This window comes from Hermetia illucens, chromosome 5 (genome assembly GCF_905115235.1).
Source record: "Hermetia illucens chromosome 5, iHerIll2.2.curated.20191125, whole genome shotgun sequence".
In the NCBI taxonomy this organism is placed as follows: domain Eukaryota; kingdom Metazoa; phylum Arthropoda; class Insecta; order Diptera; family Stratiomyidae; genus Hermetia; species Hermetia illucens.
Window position 1 is genome coordinate 78,923,913 of NC_051853.1, and position 23,245 is coordinate 78,947,157.

The 23,245-nt window shown below is 41.1% G+C and overlaps 1 protein-coding gene across 2 annotated transcripts in view; it reads right to left on the minus strand.

The window, feature by feature from the left end:
• LOC119656638 (adenylate cyclase type 9) overlaps positions 1-23,245 on the minus strand; it is a 313,256-nt gene that overhangs the window by 102,278 nt on the left and 187,733 nt on the right. The window lies entirely within an intron of this gene.

Here is a 23,245-nt window from a genome sequence, read left to right on the forward strand (position 1 = left end):
CCGAAAAGTGAAATTTGAAGTGTAGCGGGCTTTCCAGAACCGTTTCGTGTCTCCGTCGGTGTTCACCAAGGAAGCACCCTCTCCCCACGACTTTTTGTTCTTGTTATGGGCACTGTGACATGGGGCATCTAACGTCTTGCCTAATACACTGCTGTATGCAGATGATGTTTTTCTAACGTCTTATGGCAAAGTTGATGATTTTAAAACAATTGGTTGAATTCAATTATTTTATTTAAAACTAAGAATAGAATATAAGCGAAAATGAAATATTATGGGTTATCGATATATGCGGTTTGGGAGTTTAGCTCAGACTAACTTATAGAAAAATGCAAGCAAAAATTTTGATTACAATTACATAGACTTCAAGTTGTATGTGTAAAGAAAAGAGAAAATATTACAATAGGCAAGTATCAAAAAAGAATTCAACATCCTCCCGCCGCCAAGTTAATTAATTAATTTACTTCTAATGGAAATAAATGCTGAATTGATCTCTTCAAGAGAACTCCATTATGAAGACGCAGCTCGCATGAACGGATTCGGTTGTCTCGGCCGACAAATACCCTTTCAATGGTCGCCAGCTTCCAAAAAAGCCGTGGAATAGAAGAGTCGTGTACTATCACAACATCGCCGACTTTCAATTCACGTGTGAATTTTGTAGGCCCATGATGCGCTGACCGAAGTAATTGAACATATTCCGTCCGAAATCGTTTAAAAAATGAATCTGCGAAGCGAAATCGTGCCTTCCACTTAGCTCGAATGTTTTTGTCGGCTTCTTGAAACGAAGCTGTTGTTAAGCTTGAAGGAAAAGTGCCGAGCAAAAAATGAGCAGGCGTTAAAGGAGAGGGGTCGCGTTCGTTCTCACTAACATAGGTAAGTGGTCGAGCGTTAATTACGAATTCCGCTTCAGTTAAGTAAGTATATAGCTGGTCAAAAGTTAACGTAGATCGCTTAATCGCTACTTTTAAAACGTCTTTAACGCTTCGTACCAATCTCTCCCAAAAACCGCCCCACCAGGCAGCTCTTTCCACAATGAAACGCCATTTAACGTTGTTTTCTGCTAAATAGTTGTGGAAAGTTTCAGATTGTATCGTCGTCCTCAACTGTTGAAACTCCAATGTCGTTCTTTTAAAAGTTTTTGCATTGTCCGAATATATAACGTTTGGTACACCTCGTCTGGCAAAGAATCGCCGTAATGCTAGCACACAAGACTCTGTGGTCAGATCGGGCGTCAATTCTAAATGCACGGCTCGTACGACCGCACAAGTGATAAGCAATACGTAAGCCTTCCGGTTGCTCTCATTGGAAGAACTGCGAACAAATAATGGGTCTGCGAAGTCGATACCCACTATTTCAAAAGGGCGCGAGGCTAACAATCGGTTCTTAGGCAGAGGTGCGAATGGTTGGTTTCCTGCCTTTCCTTTCATACGTTTGCAGAGTAAACAGCGATGAATTATAGTCTTGACCGCTTGGCGAGCTTTGATCACCCAAAATCGTTTTCGCAGATAAACAAGCGTAAAATTCGTTCCACGATGAAATGTTTTTTCATGAGCTTCGATAATGATAAGAGACGTTAAGTGTGAGCTCTTTGATAAAATAACTGGATACATTTCATCAAATTCCAACTCCGATTCACCTAGGCGGCTGCCTACACGTAAAATTCCGTCATCGTCGACAAAGGGGTTTAATGACAAAATCTTCGAACACTTAGGAACCAATTGCCGGTTGCTAAGAGCATTTACTTCTTCTTTGAAAACTTCAAATTGAACCCCTTTTTATCCAGAACAGTTGTGCTCTCCGTAGTTCATCCGCAGTCAGGTGCTCTTTGAAACCTACTCTCTTTCGAAGCAGGTCAACGTATCTAAGCACATAAGCTGTAACACGAAGAAGCCTCCGGTATTTGCTGAATCGTTCAATTTGTATTGGATTATCAGGTACTGCAAGTGTTCGACTGAGGAATAGTTAAAAGGCAAAAATCAACTGCGGTCATCGGAGTTTCGAAATCTTGGTCGGATATGGGCCACTCACTAATGTCGTTGTATAACCAAGACGGTCCGTTAAGCCAGGTCTCGCAACTCAGTAGAGTTTGTGCAGAAACACCCCGAGTCAATAGATCTGCGGGATTGATTGATCCTGGGCAATGATTCCAGTTGTCGTTAGCACTTAGTTACTGAATTTCTTGAACTCGGTTGTAAACGAATACATCTTTCTGGAATTTACTGCTACGAATCCAGTATAAAGTAATTTTTGAATCGGTCCATAAATATATTGAATCGAATTTCACTCTTAATTTCTCAACAAGATAGCAGCGCATCCTTGCGGCTTCCAGATCAGCACATAGTTCCATTTTGGGTAGTGTTATGCGTTTGTCACGAATAGGCGCAAGTCGACTTTTTGCATATAAAAACGAAATGCGAATGTTTTCATCCAAATTCCTACTTCTGATGTATGCAACAGATCCGTAAGCTTTTGGACTCGCGTCCGCGCAAATATGTAGCTGCTTCTCAACTTGATGTGGTGAATCGAATACATAGCGAGAAATCGTAAGGGCTCGTAGTAAATGTATTTCGGACACGCTTTTCTTCCATCCGTGTAGCATTGATGCCGGTAAAATTTCATCCCATGCCAAACTTTGTTTCCAAGCCTCTTGGAAAATGAGCTTCATTTTTATGACAAATGGTGATAACATTCCAAAGGGTCATAAACAGATGCTAACGTTTGAAGAATGGTTCGTTTCGTTACTACATCGAAAGATATCTGTTGACAAAGCTTTTCCAGATCCACTGCAAGGGTATCAATTTCCATAAACCATATGAGTCCTAACACCTTGTGTTTTGAAATATTGTTGCTTTCATTTGTATCGAAAATTTGCCTTAGTTTCTCGTTGTTCGACTTCCATTTACGTATGTTCATCGATGCTCTGGACAATATTTCACGTGTTTCGTTGAACAATTTTACAGCGTCTTCAAAATCGTCAACACTTACGATTAGGTCATCCACATAAAACGATTCTTTTAGTAGTTCACAGGTTTCAGGAAAATTGATTGATTCATCCTCCAAATGTTTCAACAATGCTCTAATCAGATGAAACGGGCTGCAGGTGACTCCGAAGGTTACCCTATTCATTTGAAGAATGATTATTGAAAGCAAATCATCCAAGGATAAAATCCAGAAAAAACGATGTACTTTTCGATCCTTTTGTGCCAGCTTTATCTGCAAGAAAGCTCGTTCGATATCGGCCGTAATTCCATGTTTGCCAAGCCTGAAGTTCAAAATCATTTTTAATATGTTTGGTAAAAGGTTTGGTCCTGACCACAATAAGTCGTTTAATGAGGGGTTACCACCAGATCGTGCTGATGCGTTAAACACAATACGCGTTTTTGTGGTCTCTCTTTCCTCCCGATACACCGGTCGATGTGGCATAAAATAAGTCCGTTCGTTGGTTTTTTCTGCTTCATCGCAAATTTCTGCAACACCACTTGAAATCATCTCCCGTATGATTTCATCGTATTGCCTTAACTTTTCCGGATCCTCACTAAGCTTCACCAATGAACGTCGAAGTCCTTTGAGAGCGCCACCGCGGTTGTTATCAATAGTGCATTCGTCGTTTCTCCATAGCAATGATGCTTCATATCGCGTGCCATTTTTCCGAATGTGTTTTTCGATAATATCATCCACTTGAAGCTTATGATGATTTGATGTAATATCGTCAACAACCCATAATCGTTCAATCCGATCAACTAAAGATTCAAGTGAGTTGTCCTCAATTACACCAACATTGAGATTCGTAGATGTTACTGACGTGCCTTGGGTCGATATAGGTCCTTATAGTGTCCATCTGAAAATGGTGTCAATAGCGACAAGGTTGTTGGTTATTCTTTTGAAGTCGTCTTTTACTATGGACCAGTAAATATCGGCCCCTATTAACATTCCGATTTCGAATTCCGTTTCATTTAAATATGAAGTATCCGCTAACTTAAGGCCAAGGATGTCCAATTCTGTGCTACGAACATACTGGAATGCAGTAGAGCAAATTTCTGGCACGACTATAGCCAGGATTTCGATTGCCTCGTCTGAATGTAAACTACGTAGTTTAATTCGAACGCGTTTAAAGAGCTTTGGCTCAGAGTTATTCGAATCTCCAAATGGTAAAATACGTAGCTTAACGGAATCATGTGTGTCGAGTTGTAGTTTCGTTACAATGTTTTCTTTGACAAACGTACGCTGCGAGCCACCATCTAAAATTATTCGTACTGGCACAGAGTTCGAATTACTCGAAGCTATAATAGTAGCCGTTTGAAAAAGTACCTCTTCTGTTTGCAGTAAAGCTGATGCATACAATGTTGTTCTTGAGCCACAAGAGTTTGTTGCAGGTGCTACCGTTGTTGTTGAAGGTGCTACTGTTGTTGTATTTTTAGCTTTAGGTCGGTATGTTGGGTCGTGCATAGACGTAGCATGATTACTTCCACAAAGAGAACACTTTACACGTTTATTGAAGCATCGCTTAGCATTGTGTCCCTTTTTGGTGCATTTAAAGCAATACCCCATGCTTTTCAAAATTGTCTTCTTCTCTGCAAGCGATAACGTCGTTTTGCAATTTTCCGTTAAATGACTGTTTGATTTGCAAAAGCAGCAAAACTCAGCTATGTTCGTAGTGGTGAGTAACCCAGCAGCCATTTTACATGTATTTGCGACTTTTGTTGTTCTCTTTCTCCGGTCATTTGTCAGCTCGGCCATTTCGAGAGAGGAGATCACTTCTTTAATAAATGACAGAATATAATTTAGCTGATCACCACCACAACTACTGTGCTCGCTAATACCCACCGATAGTGATGCATTTTCGTCTTCGATTGAAGGTGCAGCTTTATCTTGCTTACTCGGATGTAGCCTATGAAAATCGATCACTAAATCATGAGGCAAACAATGCAGAATTAAACTTCTCAGCATTATAGAGTACTGTGACGATGGAACATTAAGTGCGGTAAGTGACCTTGTATGGGCTCTTATGTCTGTGTATAATTTCCTCAATTTTGTTACGTCATGACGAGAGTTTATTCGAGAAAGGTTCATCAGCTGCTGCATCTGATGATCGACGAGCTTATCGACGTTTCCATACTGTTCCAGCAACAACGAAACAGCCGAATCATAGTTGGCGTTTGTTGGTGTAAAACCAGCAATTGTATCTGCCGCCTTGCCAACCAAATGATTTGATAAATAATTAAATTTATCAGCACCGGTTAAATCCGTTCGGTCATGAACCGCTACACGAAAGCGTTCCCAGAAAGGGAGCCACTCATGAAAATGACCACTGAAAACTTTTAACGAAAGTTTTGGCAATTTAGCAGAGCTAAATGTGTGCTCCTTTTTTCGTTCAATACTTAGGCTAGATGATTTCGTAACCGTTTAAGTCTCTGGTTTAGGTGCGATAAAATGTTCGCGGCTTTATCCTCATACTCGTAAATCGTTTCAAATTCTTTCTGGGCATTTTCTAGCTTTATAGAAGGTCGAATTTCATCATTGCATTTTCGTAACGTACCCAAAACTGAATTTATGCGTTCGATAAAGCTCACAAGTTCGTCTTCAATAAGATCAATGTCTTCCGTTTTATCACTTTTGGAATCTGAGCTGTTTAAATATTCGGACGCACTATTTGTTAATTTCGTTAACTGCCCACGATAAACCGCTCGTTCCGTTATGTCCATGTTTATTTTTTTTTTTTCACTCCGACTTACGTTCCGATAAAGGTATTCCGACTTACGTTCCCGGGTTTCGGCACCAGATTTTAAAACAATTGGTTGAATTCAATTATTTTATTTAAAACTAAGAATAGAATATAAGCGAAAATGAAATATTATGGGTTATCGATATATGCGGTTTGGGAGTTTAGCTCAGACTAACTTATAGAAAAATGCAAGCAAAAATTTTGATTACAATTACATAGACTTCAAGTTGTATGTGTAAAGAAAAGAGAAAATATTACAATAGGCAAGTATCAAAAAAGAATTCAATAGATGATTTTGATGATGAGCTCGTTCAAAAATGAAATGATTGCCTCATGTAGCACGGTTTCAGATTGAATCCGAATAAAACTGAATTTTAGGCGACAGATTCCCGTGTCAGTAGCAGTAATCTGCCCTCGAACTGAGCCGTTTTATTTAAATGGCTCCTCCGAGCAGTGCTATTAATTGTGAACAGCGTTATGAAATTGCTTGACGCATTGGCGCAACCTGCATGAAGTGCCATTCCATCACTTCGTGATCGACGTATCAACGAAAGTCTCAAGTAAACAATTTACGGCAATGTTGTTCGGGCGTACATGGTTTTGGGTGCCGGTATACTCTAAAAGACAATGAACGGCACCTTGCGGTAATGGAAACGAAGATTGTTGTGCGTGTAACACGCCATGATCACATCTGAAACGAGGATATCCGCGATGGATATGTGGTTGCACCGATCACAGAAAATTTAACAAATCGATGGCCGAAATAAGGACGGCTTGATACGATGATGAATTGAAAGCCCTGCTTCTGCATCCAGATCGAGATTTTCATAGAGGAAAGTGGTGCAATCAATCCAGGCGAGTCGATCCTGCTTCTGAAGGAAAAGAAGATGGTCATACCATGGAGGAAAGTTTCGAATATCAGTTTAATTCAGAGACCACACAACCGTTGATTATCTGAGCAACAAAATGTACCCCATGAAATTTGCAAGTTTCTTATATTGCACAAAGCAGATTGGGGGTCTCTTGCACTTGTAAAAGAGACCCCCATGCGAAACCGACCATCCTTATTCTCCAAATTCACTGACCATTTCTTCTTCTCAAGAAACAGCAATAAAGACAGAAATTTAAAGATAAGGCAGAGTAAGTGCTGCTGTGAAAGCGATTTTTTAAGCACAATGTAAAATATTTTTCAAGTTGCATTGAGGAGAAGAAAAATGGGAGCTACATTGACCTGTTAGAAGGTTATGAACAAAAATAAATTGAATGCAAAATTTTATCTGGATTTTTGCATATTGTTTTCGGTTATTTCCTGTTTATCCCTAGTACAAACTGTTCCCTGTTTCGGTAATTTTGCAGTGCTTTTATATAACGAAGTAATGCAGAAAGGGTGGGCCTATAATCCTTTCAATATTATTTACGTGATAAGCATGCTATTATCCTCTTTATTATTTGGATAAATAAAGCTGATGCGATTACGGCAATCATGCTGTATGTCCAATAGAGAATGATAACGAAGCTGCTTTTGGATTCAGTACTATCTCATTTACAATTTTGGAAATATATGCTGCAGTCCATTGAGTTCAATATATCTTGAGGGATTCGTTTCTATATGTTATAAAGATGGATTTATAGTATAACAATGTGCACCATCAGAAGTAAATTTATCGAAAGTTACAGCAAAATTGAAAGAGGTCAATAAACAATAAACTCTAAAATGTCCACTGAAGAAGGCTTCTATCCTGGGGCTGAATAGAATAGAATGTTATGAGATAATCCACTTCATTATTTCTTCACAACTGAGCTAATCCCTCTCCAACTTAAGAAGAAGCTCCTTCGCCCATTTATCAAAGGCAAGTCTATCCGAGAAAACAATTTCATTTTAATGTCGGTTATGTGACACACATTCTTTTCTCCGACAGCGACATCCCCGAAATAACCTCAGCCATCCAGTAATCCACATCCTTTCTCACAACGAAAACTTGTTTAATAATGCACTTGCCATGCCACACGAGAATTTCTAATAACATTCCATTCCAAGACACATATTTTGCCGTGCGTTTGCTTTCCTTTCGAGATGGCGATGACAACAGGATGGAAGTATGTGAATAATATAAAAGTAAATGAGAATTGTTAAGGCGACAGTCACCTCATCATGAGCGCTACCACGATACCGATCGATAGGCCAGGCCACCGTCGTATCTTCAACCGCATCAAGCCCTCCTCCCGGGATGATGGGAAGAATATAAATTTTCTAGAGTCTCCACACCATTAACCCAAAAACCGATATCTATGAAATTCTATTTGTGTCTTTTATCTCGAGTGTTGTTCGTTTAGAAACTGTTTTTCTTGACGTTTGCGAAAAACAACCACAAGATACTATCAACGTAAACTTTTTCCACTTTCACATCAGGAGAAACACGGAAATTTCCTTTGCCGGAGGAGGAAAAGCTAACTGAGGATGGGAAGATAAGATTGAATCAGCCCAGGAAGGTAGTGGAAACGGCACACATATCCTTGGATTACGTACCATGTTTTGGGTGCCTAGGCGCCCAGCTTCTCTTCGGTCCGTCCTACATTGAGCAATATTCAAATGGATTAGGATTTCACTTGAGATACGAGTATAGTATCTTTTAGTCATGCCGTTTACCCCTTAGTCACTTGACTTATTTAGTGGTAAGTAACAGCTTTGAAATTTGTTTACCGATTGAATACTCAACTAAAAAGTTGCATATTCAAGGTTTTCCATAGTTGCGTCCAGTTTTAGATCCATTGTAGGCTCTTTGAATAATACACTTTTTCAATTGTATAGTACTCGTGAGCCACTTCGAAAGAATTTTATACATTTTCCAGGAGGAAATGTGTATACAAACTCAGGAAACCCTAGCTTTATAGAACGCTACCCTCGGATATTTACCAACGATGAAATGGTTGTTAGTGTTAATAATGCCTTATATATTTAGGGGTTAGCAGCACCGACAAGCACTTCTATAGAATGATGAACTGTAATTAATAACACGGCGGACTCGTTCATTTATCATTCTGGTTGTATATGACATCAAGTAAATGTTTTGCACGCACAAATCCCACTGAGATTCATTTATTATCTATTGATAATGAACTCCTTCAATCTAGGATGTTATGCCAACCGTAACCATTGGATAGCTTGGAGTTGGGGGTAACTGGCTGGATTCGAACGCAGCCTCACTGATACCTGGCTGCCTCAGTGAGTAAGCTTGACTTCACCATGCTACGGGTGCTATGGCACGCTAGACACACTATTCCCCATATTCGGGGAAATACACCAAACAGCAAACAAGCAGGCCTCCATATAGTACAGAAACTGTCCCATCAGGCGGAGGCATATCTCCGCAAAACCGAGAGCCTTCGATACTGCGAAGAACTGCAACCAACAAATTTCATTTCAAAAAACTAAGGAACGACAGGAAGGAGACATGCCTCGTTGACGTAGATACCTGAAGGAGGGCCTGAAACTAGAAGAGGCTCTTAAGAAGGCTCAGGGCAGATCTAACCCTTTAACATTAGAGCCAAGAAAGCGAGGAGCAGCGGAGATCAGCCCGCAAGAGGAGAGTACTCCAAAGCAACTCAAACCCGAGCCTAAGAGAAGGCAAATCCCGTGGAAGTCAGGGATGAAGGTAGCAGCCAGAAGACCTGCCGTTAGCTCTACTAATGCGGTGAAGAGCGAACCAAGTGGCAATACTGTCGAAAGAACTTCCGGAGTAACTACCCACACGTGCGAAACAGAAAATAGTTGAGGACGTCATCGTCGTGGAAATGTATGAGGAATGGAATAAGGAGCTCATTTTCACCGGTATACGATTTCCACCAGGTATACTGGTGGACTGCGTTACGAAGGACACAGTTGACTGGTTAAGGACTATAGTCTCTAAAGTGCTAACTAAGATGGAAAGAAACGGAACTGCCAACATGTGCTGGAGATGTTATACCAGGGATACACATGGTCACGGTTTACCTTCCCAAACCCGTAGCGATTGAGACGGGGAAATTTCTACGCCTCCTCATTACTCAAAACATGGCTATGGAGAATTCTTAGGAGCAAGTAGGACGAAAAAGGCAAAATCCTCACGGTTAGGATAGACGACCGATCCTTGGAGGCAAATAAACGTCGTAACTGTCTTATAAATTACAAATTTAGTAGCCTACAGATGCACGTGCCCAGAGAGAAAGGAAAGGAGGGAAACTTCGGCGGATATTTAGGAATATATTTATTGAGTTTGCTCCTTGTGTGTTTCTTGTAACTTTGATTTCATTTAAATATTTATATTATTACAATTATTTTATTGATCATTACAATTACTCTTATTTATTGACAAGAATTATTTTAATTATTAATAAGTTTCTGCTTTTGTCGTTTCTCTTTTACTTTTACATTAAGATGACCGGTCAGGTCGACGGTTCGGAACTAACTCTATTCAATTATTTATACAATGTCAAATCAGTTGGCAAGGACTACTTCACACAACACTATTACTCCGTGTGAAGTAGTTCTACTCTTTTGAATCGTCCTCGTGGCGAGTTCGAATACCCCACGGTGGGGGCATTAACAACATTCGAAATAAATTTCGAATGTCGCCAACCCTGCTGCGCCCCAGATACATTGGAGAGCCTACCGAGGTCCCCGAAGAAATCGCGAAGGCCATTGAGACTGAAAATGCAACACCGAGCAAGGGAGTGGACATGCTGATCACAAAAAAGCTGGATGATCTAGACCTCCAGTCGCAACTGCAGTAACTGCAAGGGTAAGTTCCAAGAATAACATTGGAATGGTGCTGGTTCAAAAACCTTGGGTGTACCGGTGGCAGATTCGCGATCTGAAAGGACAAACCCATGCAGGTAATTTGGGATTCCTCTTGTGAAAAAACGAGGAGTTTGCATCATTTACAAAAGAAACTTAAAATATATACATCTTGCAAAGTTTCTAGCTGGAAACCTCGTGGTTGTTCAAATCTCATTAGAAGCCGAAGGGGAGAGGTAAAGCCTTTGAGCACCCAGACTCTAGTGATCCATTGGACTCGATTCTCCCCATCTAACGGAGTATTTCGTACTCGTTTATGTATCGCAGGATTTCTGTTAGTCAGTTGTAGTTAATCAGCACAAAAAGTCTGATGTCTGATGAATCTTGAAACGGAGTTCAATCGATTTCTATATTCCTGAACGATTTTTGAAGTGATCGAAGGACTGTTCAACGCCCTCAATACAATGCTCTGTGCCCTCCATGTCCACTGTTTTCCTATAATATATATCGAACTAGTCAATGAGCTGCTCTCATTGCAGTGCTCTGAATAAACAAATCCAAGGGCTCCAAATTGAGTAATGCATTGAGAGCTGCCCCGGATGTTGTGCTCATGACACCGGTGATACCCAGACACACGGTTCTTTGCAGTGTGGCTAGTTTACAGCGAAAACTTTTTGTTTCACCTTAACCCATCACACTACGAATAAGTGAACATGGGCCTAATGATAGCAACATATATCCACATTAGTACATGCGAGAGGCAGCCGTAACTTCAAGATGCTCGCTAAGAGACGACACTCGAATCCCACCAAAACTAGTCATTAGACTGGCAAACTTCTGCGTGAGGAAACCGCCACCACAGATGCCATCGCCCGCCATGAGATTTGGGAAAGCAGCCACATTAGTCGAAGAGGTGAGCAGCTTTTAGAATACATCCTTAGTAACAGGTTAGAAATATATAATGATGGAAAGACGCCAACATTCGCACCCAGCACTAAGTAGGAGGTAGTAGATATAAGTTTGGAACACTATGATGAGCGGTTTGGTCAAAAAGAAGGTACCGGATGAACCTTCCCTGTCCGAACATAGTATAATCAGATACAACATTGAGAGCAACTCGGAAGTAGATTAAATAATAGGGAATCCCAAGAAATTAGCCTAGGCTTCCTACACAAGGCATCTGAGTGACAACAAGGAGTCTTCAACAGAGTCTTCATTGACGCACATAAGGACAGCTGCCCGGCTAAATAGTCAAATTATCAAGCGACGTACCTAGCCAGAATGAGAAAGGAGATGCGAAAACTCTCCAACTGGGCAAAATAAACGGAGTACTGGCCGAGGTACAAAAGACCACTGACCAGGTATAGTAACGCGTCCGGAAAGCAAAGCGAAACAGCTTCAAGCAATTCTATGAAACGATGGAAGAAACCACAGAAGCATTCAGACTTTTCAAAGCTATAGCTAAAGACAATGCAATATCCTCTGTTATTGTTGTTCAATTCGGTTTACATGGTGAGGCTTTGAGAGTTTGCATCGGTTTTTGAACCACATCAAATCAGACAGTACTGGTAGTGGCAGACATGACTCCAGCCGCCATTTTGATGAAAGGAATGAATGTGCTGGACCATGTCAAAATCGTATAATCCTTGGCAATGCAGATCGGACTAGTTTACGAAGTGTCGGTGGACCCACAGGCTCATTCCTAACATTAGGCTTTGTGCGAAAAGACTGGCAGGCTACCTATCACAACTATCCGCAACTATTACACCTATCTTCGAGGGGCGGTTGTTACAGACAATATTTACATCGGTTTGGGTTGAATGATTGCTCTGGATGTGATATTTTGACGTCATAGGACCACGGTGAGAAGGAATTCGAACAAACGTTTGGAAGGAGCGTGAGCCCCGAAGACTACAGTTGCAGACATGCTGAGATAGAAGGAGAACTGCCTTACCGTTTCCTCCACAATCCTTGAAATAAAGAAGGAGTTGCTGAAAGAAACAAGGAGAAAAACAGGAGAAACAAAAGCACGAAATAACACTTAAATGGTGGTTCTGCTGGAGAGGCCTAGGGGTGGTTTTAGTTGGGTACGAATCAGACATGCCTGCTTTAGCTACAATGTTTGCTTGGTTGAGTTGGAGCGGGCGTGTCTTTTTATGATTTTTACACCTCCGCGTACGAACAGAAAGAAATCTATGGGCTTTGCAGACGGACCTTTACATCGATATGGGGACTTAGGTTTCATGTGCTAAACTATATATATTGCTATCATTAGTTTAGTATGTTCGCTTATGTATACATAATGTGGTTGGTTGAGGTGTGTCAAAAAGTTTTCATTGTAAGCCGGGATAACTGCAAAAAAAAGGGTAAAACGTTGCTACGAGAAAGACATTGCAATCCTTGTATATATATATGTTAGGACCACTGCACTAGGAGTAACCCATAGACTAATTCGTCTAGGTCTAGGAGGAAGCAACGCATGTGAGGAGTACAGGATATTGGAGAAAAGATATGTAGAAGATATAAAGTTATCCTCAAGCGTGGAGAAAACTGGTCCGAACCAAAAGGATGTTTAGCTGGATGGCTCGAAAATTAAGTAAGTTTTTGTAGGAAGAGTCTACCGTTTGGATGAAACAAACTGTTTGCTTTTCCCTTGGAACAATATACAACGATCATTCAGGCTAAAGTGTATTCGATCGCAGCAACCTGGGTGATTAACGAGCGATCGAAGCACAGGCACATTGCAATCTATAGCGATAGTCCCCTGAGGGCGTTGAGTAGCACTTTGGCCGTTCAGAAATTTGGTAATCAACTGTTGCTGTTACTGTGGCGAAGTGGAATATAAAATCTCGGATGATTAAGGATAGGAGAATCTTACGGCGGGACCGCAACCAGCAATTGAAGTGTCAGTAACATTGGTTAATATTTGTATCAAAGACTGAAAACGAGCTTTCCATTTGTTTGATTTCTAAAGGATATCAAACTTTTCTTGCCCAAGTCAAACGAACATATACTGCAAGTCTACTCTGCCGAAAAGCAAGAAGAGTTTTAGGAAGTAGTCATAATTCAGTAGCTGGAAAATATATTCTGAATATTTCCTATGTGCCCAAGGACTCCCATTCCTGAAAACCGTTCCTGGTTTCAGGGACCACAACGTCATTATCCCTGATATGCATCTGCCCGATAGAGTGCTGCGCCCGACGTTCTTGCCAGCACGCTAACTGGCGGCTCATTAATAAACCCCTAAATCCAAGCTACACCAATTGCAATTTCCTCAAAACAACCAGATCTCGAAAAGGGATACATTTTGAGGCCTAGACCTGGTATAGCTACATCATCGTGATTTTTTTCAGATTTTTCGGTTAGATAAGGTGAGAACGAGGCCTGTTTCACTTTTTATGGCTCACAATTTGATCCCTTACTACCCTATGTTACACCAAGTATCAAACAATTTCGAAAGGTACTAATTGAGCTCTTTCATTTGATCATATTCTGTGAAAAAAAGAATGTGGATCCTTCTTTTACATGTATGGACAGCCCCAACTCTTATGTATATGTAAAGATCACAGTCAGTCAAGTGACAGACGGACATTGAATGGCATAACATCTACCACTGCTACGCAGGTTAGGAAATAGGAGTTCATCAATGGTGGAGAGGCTAATGAGGGTTGCAAACAATTATAACCCTAAAGTCGTTTTTTTTTTTTGTTTTTAAAATCATTTTTATTTTTAAGAAATAGGTAACAATAGTATATAGATTGGAAAAATGAGCAATAAAAAACAATCTTTTAAAATAACAAAAATAACTTAAATCTAATGGCCACTGTAGGCTCTCAAAATTTTTGAATAACGATTTACAGACAGAGAAGAGAAACAGTAAGAAATGAAAATCTAATTTTACAATAAGTTGTCGGGAAATGGTCAAAAACCCGACAGAATTCACTTGGCCTTAGTGGCAAATAAAGAAATATAAAAAGTAATAATAAATATTTGATCGCTTCAAAAAATAGTTTTAACTTAAATTATTGTTCTTAAAACTATCATAATTATAGATTTTATATTACACATTCAAATCAGCACCCGTTCAATGTATACATATTTACAAAGCCCCACCAAGAAACAAATGGCAGGACTGAGCACGGCCACCGCTAACCGGCATCCCGCAGCCACCAGTACCAAGATTTCTCTTTTTCATCCCGCTTAATGTCAATTGCTCTCGCTCTGGAGTATCTCCAGTCGAATCCCGGAGCCCCCACTATCAAATTCGGGGGGTATTCTATCCTTTTGTCCGTGGCCCGTCTATGTATATGATACATAACCGGATCACCGGCAGAATCAAGAATTAGACCATTCCTGTCAAGATACACGAACGCTTCGGGAGGAATGAAGCCTGTCGTGAGAGTTTTCTCGAAATACCCATCATTTGGGTAGAACGGCTGCGAAACCCAAGGGTTCTCACCATGCGAAGCAGATCGCACTATATGATTCCGAATCAATCTGACGATAACTGTATCGATTCTTGGCACAGCAGCAGCTGCATACATCACTTCATTAGTTACATAGTGCTCATAGTTTGACGAAGCAGTCCTATTAAGCCCCGTGCAAGCACGCAGACATTTCCTTTCAAAGATCCTTATTTTCTCCATTTGGCTAGCACTCAAATTAAACCAGATAGCACACCCGTAGGTAAGCACCGGTCTAACCAAAGTAAGATAGCAAATAATCTTAACCTTCCGGCTAAGATGTGGAGCATAAAAGAGTCTTCGAAGAGATATGAATGCCTTGCGAGCGCTTTCTAGCGCGACTTTAACGTGCTCGTTAAATTGGAGACGCTCGTCAAGACGCACACCCAGGTATCTAACGCACTTCTTATGAGGAATGCGCTCTGAACTATCCTCGTTCGCGACAATATGGAAATCTCTCCAATTCCTTTTCAAGTTCCTACTGGCATACGCCAAGGAATTTCGAAACAGAATCGTTTCACACTTTTGCGCATTGATTTTCATCCGCCAACTGTTCGTGAAGAACTTAATATCATTGAACATCTTCTGAAGTTCAACTTGCACCTCAGTTACCTTCTTGTGCGCCGTGTAGGCTATCAGATCGTCAGCAAAGGCAACCAACGACCTTTTAGGAGATTTATTAAAATCGAAAGAATTGAGCAATTCGCCGGCAAATACCGCAAAAAGTGTAGGCGCAGTCACTGTCTCTTGCTGTAATCCATTCAGAACATGAAATTCTCTGTTAGTAGTGAGATTTCCGTCCGTAATAACAAAGCACTTGCCATACAGCATACTACACATCATCGCTACGAGGTGACTGGGAAACTCATTCTTAAGGAGCCTGAAAATCAGTCCATCCAACCAGACGGTATCAAAGGCTTTCTCCATGTCTATAAGGCAAGCGCCTACGCACTCACCATTGTTAATCCGCCAGCAAATATCAGACGTTACCTTCGTTATTGCATGTATTGTCGAATGTCCAGATCGAAATCCGAATTGCGCGTTCGGCAATAATTCCTTCTTCTTGATATGCCCGTTCAAGGCTTTCAATACCAAAACCTCAAACACCTTGCTGATGTTAGGCAGCAAACTGATTGGGCGGTAGCTTTGAGGGCTGGATGAATCCTTCCCTCTCTTTAAAATCGGGAATACTCGGGCTTTCTTCCATTGTCCTGGAAAGAAGGAATTGTTCAATAAATTATTGAACAAAATGCAATAATTACGAATGGCAATGTCTGGTAAATGCCTGAGGACCACGTTGGGAATGCCATCCATACCAGATGATCTCTTATTGTTTACTCTTCTGAATATGGAAGTTAACTCAACACATGAGACAAAGTAATCAAGCAAATTATCACTCGGTATGAGATCAGCCTGCAACGCACAGCTAAATTGGAGAACTGTGGTGCCGTTCAGGCTATATTTGAAATTGTGGACATCTCGTTCTACAATTTCCGAAAGTCGCGTTGGCTCTAAGTCCGTTCTGGGCCGATGCACCGATTCGAAGTGCTCCCCTATAAGTTCGAGTTTCAGAGCATCATCCATCACGATGTAATTGCCTTGCGCATCAGCAGTTACACTATTCGTGTCTATACCTGAGTCAATAAGGTGTTGTATCTCGCTGCCACCGACTTTAATTCTCGGCACAGTTATTCGTGACTTCTTCCGGAATAACGTATTTATCTTAGTAAACATGGAATCTGGATCGCTTGGTGAAATACCCTTTAACTTCTCCCGCCACTGGGAGTTCACTTCATTTACGTAATGTTGACGGATAAGATCCCGCGCGATCTTTAGAAGTGATTTGAACTCAACCAATATGGGATGGTGATAGTCCCCATATCTCCGATAGATTTTGTTGACGCGAGTGAACAGAAGGCTTTTCACTTTTTTCAACCGTTTTATGGCTGCAGTTTCATATCCTTCCATATTATTGCGAGGTTTAATTTTAGGGACGACTTGTTCAATTGTTTCCAGCGTCAAGTTCTCCAGCTTGAGAAGATACTGAAGTATTTCCTCGTTGCTCAAGTTCCTGTCACCTGGTGCAATTGTACTATCGTTTTCCCCATCAAGAGGTGGGCATTCCTCTCGATATCCCCGAATAAACCTCTCTTGGAATTTCTTCCAATTTGTTTGTTTAAAGTTCAGCCTGTGGGCGCCACTGTCCATCGGCAGAAGGCGAACTCTTCGTCCATCAAACAGAACTTCAATAAGAATAGCGTTATGATCGCTATCGTTAGGAAGAGTCTGTAGTTTCCGTTGAGGATTCCTAAAATTAAAGTTCAAGCGCGCGTCAGCAATGCACAAATCCAGATAGGAATTTGCCCTGGGCCAGGTTGGACTCTCTGACCCATATAATTCGCAGTTATACTTTATCTGGTATTGCTCTATCCAAGATTTGGGGAATACCCCTCTGGGATTGTTTGTGGCGTTTAGCCACGAGGTATGCTTAGCATTCAAGTCGCCAGCTATAATATAGTAATTATGCAGCCTATTCAGTTCGAGTATCGTAAACAGAGAATGGAATTCCTCCCTGAACTTGGCTCGGTTGTTTCCCACTGCATAGACTGACAGAATGTATAAATTCCCTCCTCTAGGCAGTGAAAAAAGAATACATGAGACTTCGATACACTCAAAGGTTTCAAATTCAGGCCTATTAATATGCCTGAAACGATAATGGCGACCCACAAGTATTCCGGTGCCACCTCCCCCATCACAATTTCGTCTATCGTTCCTCACGAATTCAAAATCCTTGAATGTTATCGAATGCCTCGGATTGAGGTGGGTTTCTGAAATCAAGACTATGTCAGGCTGTTGTCTGGCAGCGAAATCAAGGAGCTCCGCTCTTCGATGGATTCCTACGATGGAATTCACATTAATCGCGATGATCCGGAGACCATCCAGTGGTACCGCTGTGACTGCAGACCTAGCAGCGGGCATGCTGTTTGTGTAAATATTCTGTTATGCTATTTATTTTTGTATTGTGTACGTGTAGCGTATGCTGCATGTTTTCACACATGGTTAGTATTTTATTGAGGATAGTGTTCATCCCGCCACTTGCATCTTGTTGGGGTTTCTTAGCTCCCCCTTGTCGAACTACTTCTGCAAATGGGATTCCCGAGACGATTGGTGCCGAAGGGACGGTACCATCCAACGCCGCTGACATCTTCGTTTTTTGGGCCGATCTCGGTGCTTGCTGCCTTGTGACCTTAACATTGCGGTATGCAGGACATCCACGGTACGAAGCCGGATGCCCTCCGCTTCCGCAGTTAACACAGAAAGTTTTTTCCTTGCCATCTGCTTCAGTCAGCGAACATTCAGCTGCGGTATGGTCTTTCCCGCACTTTACACATCGTAAGGTCATTTGACAGTTCACTGCCAAGTGACCATAGCGCTGGCATCTTCGACACTGGACTATTTCGCCCCTTAGCAGGCGCTCAAAACGAATGGCCTGGTAATTAAGCGACCTGATGCCGATCAGATCGCTTCCCCGGCTCTCCGGGCTTATCTGCACGAGGAAGTGCGGCAGGATTTGTTTTTCCAAAACGGACCTCCTCGTACTAAACCGTGACACTGAGAGGAACTTAACCTCAGTTCCCGTCTCCCGGAGCATTTTGAGCACCTCATCGGGCTCTTCCTCCGCATCCAACCCTTTCAGAAGGAAGGTTTGCACCTTCTCTTCCTTTGGAGTGTAGGTGAAGTGAGGAGCCTTCACTCGCTCGAGGACCTCCCGTGCTTTTTTGTAATCTGCAATTTTATTGCATTTGACTTGGGCTCTCTCGGCCCCCGTCTTTTTAATAACAAAATTTGAGAGCCCCGCGCTCCTATTAAGTAGAGTGGCTAAATCTCTACCACCTAATTTATAAACATTAATGGGGGCACCCTTTCCCCCTTTTCTTTATTTCGGGTGCTAATTGTATCCCCAGTCGGACCATTTTTTAAATTTTCACTCGTACTTGCATTATTTTTTAAATTTTCACTCGTACTTGCATTATTTTTAACATTATTTAATATTTTTTCTTGAGTTTTGTTTTTTTTCTTTAATTTTTTGGAAACATAGACCAAAAACTCATCCAATTTTCCATCTTCACTATTGCAACTTGCCTGGTTAGCATCCTCTTCTGGGACATTTCCATCGCCACCGTTGTCGCCGACTCTCGTATCGTCTGCTTTACTGCTCTCTATGTCCTCCATACGGACAGATTCGCTGTCGAGAACTTGTTCGCCCTCAAGGCAGCCCGGTTCCTCCATGATTGCAAAAGTAGTCGAAGATAGCTTAACCTTTTTTCTGGCTACCTTTGGAGACGGCGGGCCCGCCTCCCCAGCCATTAGCTGCTCTGTAAGCTTTTCATTTTTTTTTATCAATGTTGTCATTTGCTTTTTGAAATCTTCGAGTGTCTTCGCCAGCTCGCCATTTCTCCTTTCAAGATTGGCTATCCTCACTTTGGCAATTTTCAAGTCTGGATCCTCCTCGTTGCGGACTCCACGACCGATCCGAGTGCCCCTAGGCCTTATGGTGGGGGGCCGGTCTGGTCCGCCACCCGCCGGCGGCTCGCCGCTCATTCCCGCCAAGCCAAAAAAAAAACGAATTTTTTCTCAAAACTTTTTAAGGAAAAGTAACTTAGATAATAACTCAAAAGTAAATTAGTTTCAATTAAGTTTTAAATTATATATTATTAATTAAGTAATATAAATATCTTTTTATATTCTTGATAAAAGTTAATTTAATTTCAATTTTAAATTATTTTTATTAATAATATCAATTTGTAGACACGTCCGTTCTCTACAAATGTCCTAACCCTAAAGTCATACCTGGTGATTTTAACGTATGAGCTGAAGATTGGGGCCGCCGGCAGAAGCCTGTGTGTTTCTTGCAGCTTTTTATGGTCTGAATTTTGTTCTAACAAACGTTGGATGCGTCAGCAATTCGGAAGAAGGGAAATGGAGTCGGTAATAGATGTCACATTTGTCAGTGATAATTTAGCTAAGAATCTTCAGTGGGATGTTAGAGAAAGTTACGCATCCAACGACTATCAGGCCATCATTTTCGAAATCAAACAGCTACATGAACAATACAAAGTGGCGCGGAAAAAACGCATGTGACTAAAAAAGGCGAAAGAGCGTACACTTTAAGTGGCTGCAGAGGAAAGCTGATTCGGATCCCTGGGGCGGCGTTTAAAAAACAGTAATATCCAAAATCAAAGAAACACGCTCTCCACCGATTACTTGCCCTAGTGTGCTACATGAGATAGTGACGAACCTTTCCCACAAAATGTGAATACCGCCAGCCTTCTTATTGTTCAAGTGCATCCCGACGAAATTCGAACGATAAGCCAGGAGGTCATGGAAGGTGCAAAGAAAAAAGCCGAAAATAAAGCTCGTGGCTTAGTATACCCAACAAAGTGTTAAATATGTTTACCTAGGTATTTACCGCATGTCTGAAAGAAGGAGTATTTCCCTCAGAGCGCAGATTCAGAGGCTTATTCTCATTCCCAAGCTAGACAAACATTTGGGTAAACCTTGATCCTGCAGCCCGAAATGCCTTCTAAATAATAATGGCACATTATTTGAACGAATGATCTACAGCAGATTATTTCCGTTTGGCGAAAAGGCAAGTGATTTCTATGAGAACCAGTTCGGATTTACGATACATGGTGCAGAAGAGCTTATATTTTGCATAAGAGAATTTATTCAAGAGGCGAACAGAAAGGAGACGTATTTTCTTATGTCAAAATTGATAAGCGGAGAATTCCTTAAATTAGTCGAGTGACTATTCCGCACTAGCAGATATAAATTTAGCTAAGCAACCGAACTTTAGGGGGTCCATTCAACTCGGATGAAATAGCAAGTCTGAAAATAAAAAAATAATGGAACCTGCCACTGTTTTTCTCTGTAAGTCCCGCTAGCGCAGTGCTTCCCTTATTAGTTTCCAGTTAATGCCCCCGTTGTAATCAAGTGTTCAAAACTGGACTCTTCTCATTTAAGTTGAATTTAAAACTTAAACTAAAAACTTGTTTCTAGCATCCAAATTAAAAACTTCCTTTGCATCAGATGCTTTCTTTCCTGAAATTCTAATTTCCTTAATTCCTTTTCTCATCAAACTCCATTAAAACCTTCGCTAGCAAATCATCAACAGATTTGAAAAAGTGGAGAAAGCTTAAATATTTATGAAGTACAGGTGGACAGCACGCTTACAGCATTCAACCTACTCAAACTCAATTCAGGGAATTACCTGAAGGACTCAAGGACGCAATGACGCCAACCATTGCTTTTTAATTAAGTTAAGAGCGCACAAAGGTAATACAGTGACTTTCAGCAATAGTAAAAAGAGAAAATATGATGCCGACTCAGGCAGGTGATGTATAATTCCATCAATTCCACAAAAGCACGGTTATCCGACGGTCTGTCTTAGACCCGTTTATTTTTAATCTGCAGAGTACCTTTTGCCGTGGAAGTCCTTCACCCAAATAGATTGAAGTAAGGAAATAAATGAGAACTTGGATTTTACAAGGTTACTTTCTGACGTCCTCGCGCTGGTGAGAGGGCATTTGCATCAGTCGTTTCCGACGGAATGATAGCAGGAAGGAGTGAGTTTTCCGTGATGGATGACTCAGTTAGGAGTCATTTGGTGGAATTAAGTTTTGGCCCTTTCGTTTCCAGCTTGAATTAAATGTTTCCGGGTCAATGTATTGTTGGAGTTTTCGAAGTTTAATGGTGGCCTGCGTATAGAAGACACAGATCAAATTAGGACAAGCATTTAATGGGCTTTTAATTGCAGGCTCATATTCTCCGGGACGTAATAGGATAATTGAGTTGTCTTCTATTTGGTGTCAGGCCCTTCAAAGTCTGGTAGGAAAGACCAGAATCAAAGCGTCTGTAACTGATACGAACGGAGAGTTGTACAATGCCTCCTTAATCAAGTTGATTAACTAACTGAAGGAGGTAATTATCATTGGCTTACTTCCTCACCTCCTCCCAATGGAAACCCTTTTATAAGCGGAGCAATTTGCGCCTATTCAGGAGTCCACAATGTGCACTGGAATTTATTCCGTCTGTGACTATTACAATTGGAGTGGTAATTTGATACCCATACGTGCCGCATTACGAAAACTGGACTTCTGTGCGGAATTCATATTTTCCAGGTGAGTAACTAGCCACCTGTTGGTCACGTACCATTTCGTTGTTCGTGCTTCATTTTGGAGTGTTTGTCCTTTGCTCACATGGCTGTGCGGTTGGCGGTATCATCTTTCCTTCTAATTAGCAGACAGTTCTTCTGGGTAACATCAAGTATTTAGAGCGCTCTCCTTTGTTACTTGCGAAGACAACAGTCGGAGAAATCCAAAGTTCAGAGGTGAAAGATATCAGTCCGATACGTCTGCACACGTGTATTTATGATTCATAACCGCCAAAATCATTCACCTGCTTACGATAAAACTCTTGAACGCCGACATGGCTTTTATGAGCAATTTCCTCCCTGCTTTTGTTACGCACTTAGTCAAATTTCACAGCCGCTTGTTGGCGTGACATCAAATCAATGTCCCCATCAGAATTTTTTCCCTGAATCTATAATAGATTATGGTTTACGCGCTTTTTATAGCAGATAACATCCTTCAACATTCGCGGATTTATCTTGCTTCATTTGATTGTTATTTGCGACAAAATGGCGGAAATGTGAGATTTTTTGGATGGGGAAGCTTAGTCCTTGTAATACATTATAAGGGGAAGATGTAAAATCAAAGGTACTCATCTTGATTTTCCCTTAGTTCATCAGTTTTTACGACGTTAAAGAAATGTAATCTGTTCAGAATTTTATGAATTCATCAGAACAATAACGAGACATGGTAGATGCGGGATAACAATAAGAGATAAAAGGAACTTGAAATTTCGGGAAGCTAAGCAGAGATTCATGGATCTACGTTGAAAATTCCGCGTAAATCCAATTTTTTGCTGGATTTTATTAAAAAGCTATAGCTTCAGATATAAGCAATCCTTGTTGATTATTGCTTTGTGCGAAATACAATGAAATTCACTGTTGATTCACTTTTAATGGGTTCCCATTCTTTTAACTGGCAATAGAAGACAATAGAAGAGAAGATAGGGTGGGTGAAATTGTAGTTATGATAATAGCGCCAATCACCTATTCTTAGTTGACCCACTGCAAATATACCATAGACGGGTCCACATCCGTTTGAAAGAGGACGAGGAAGATTCACTATAGTCTGAATGCCCATATGATACCTAGACATCCCA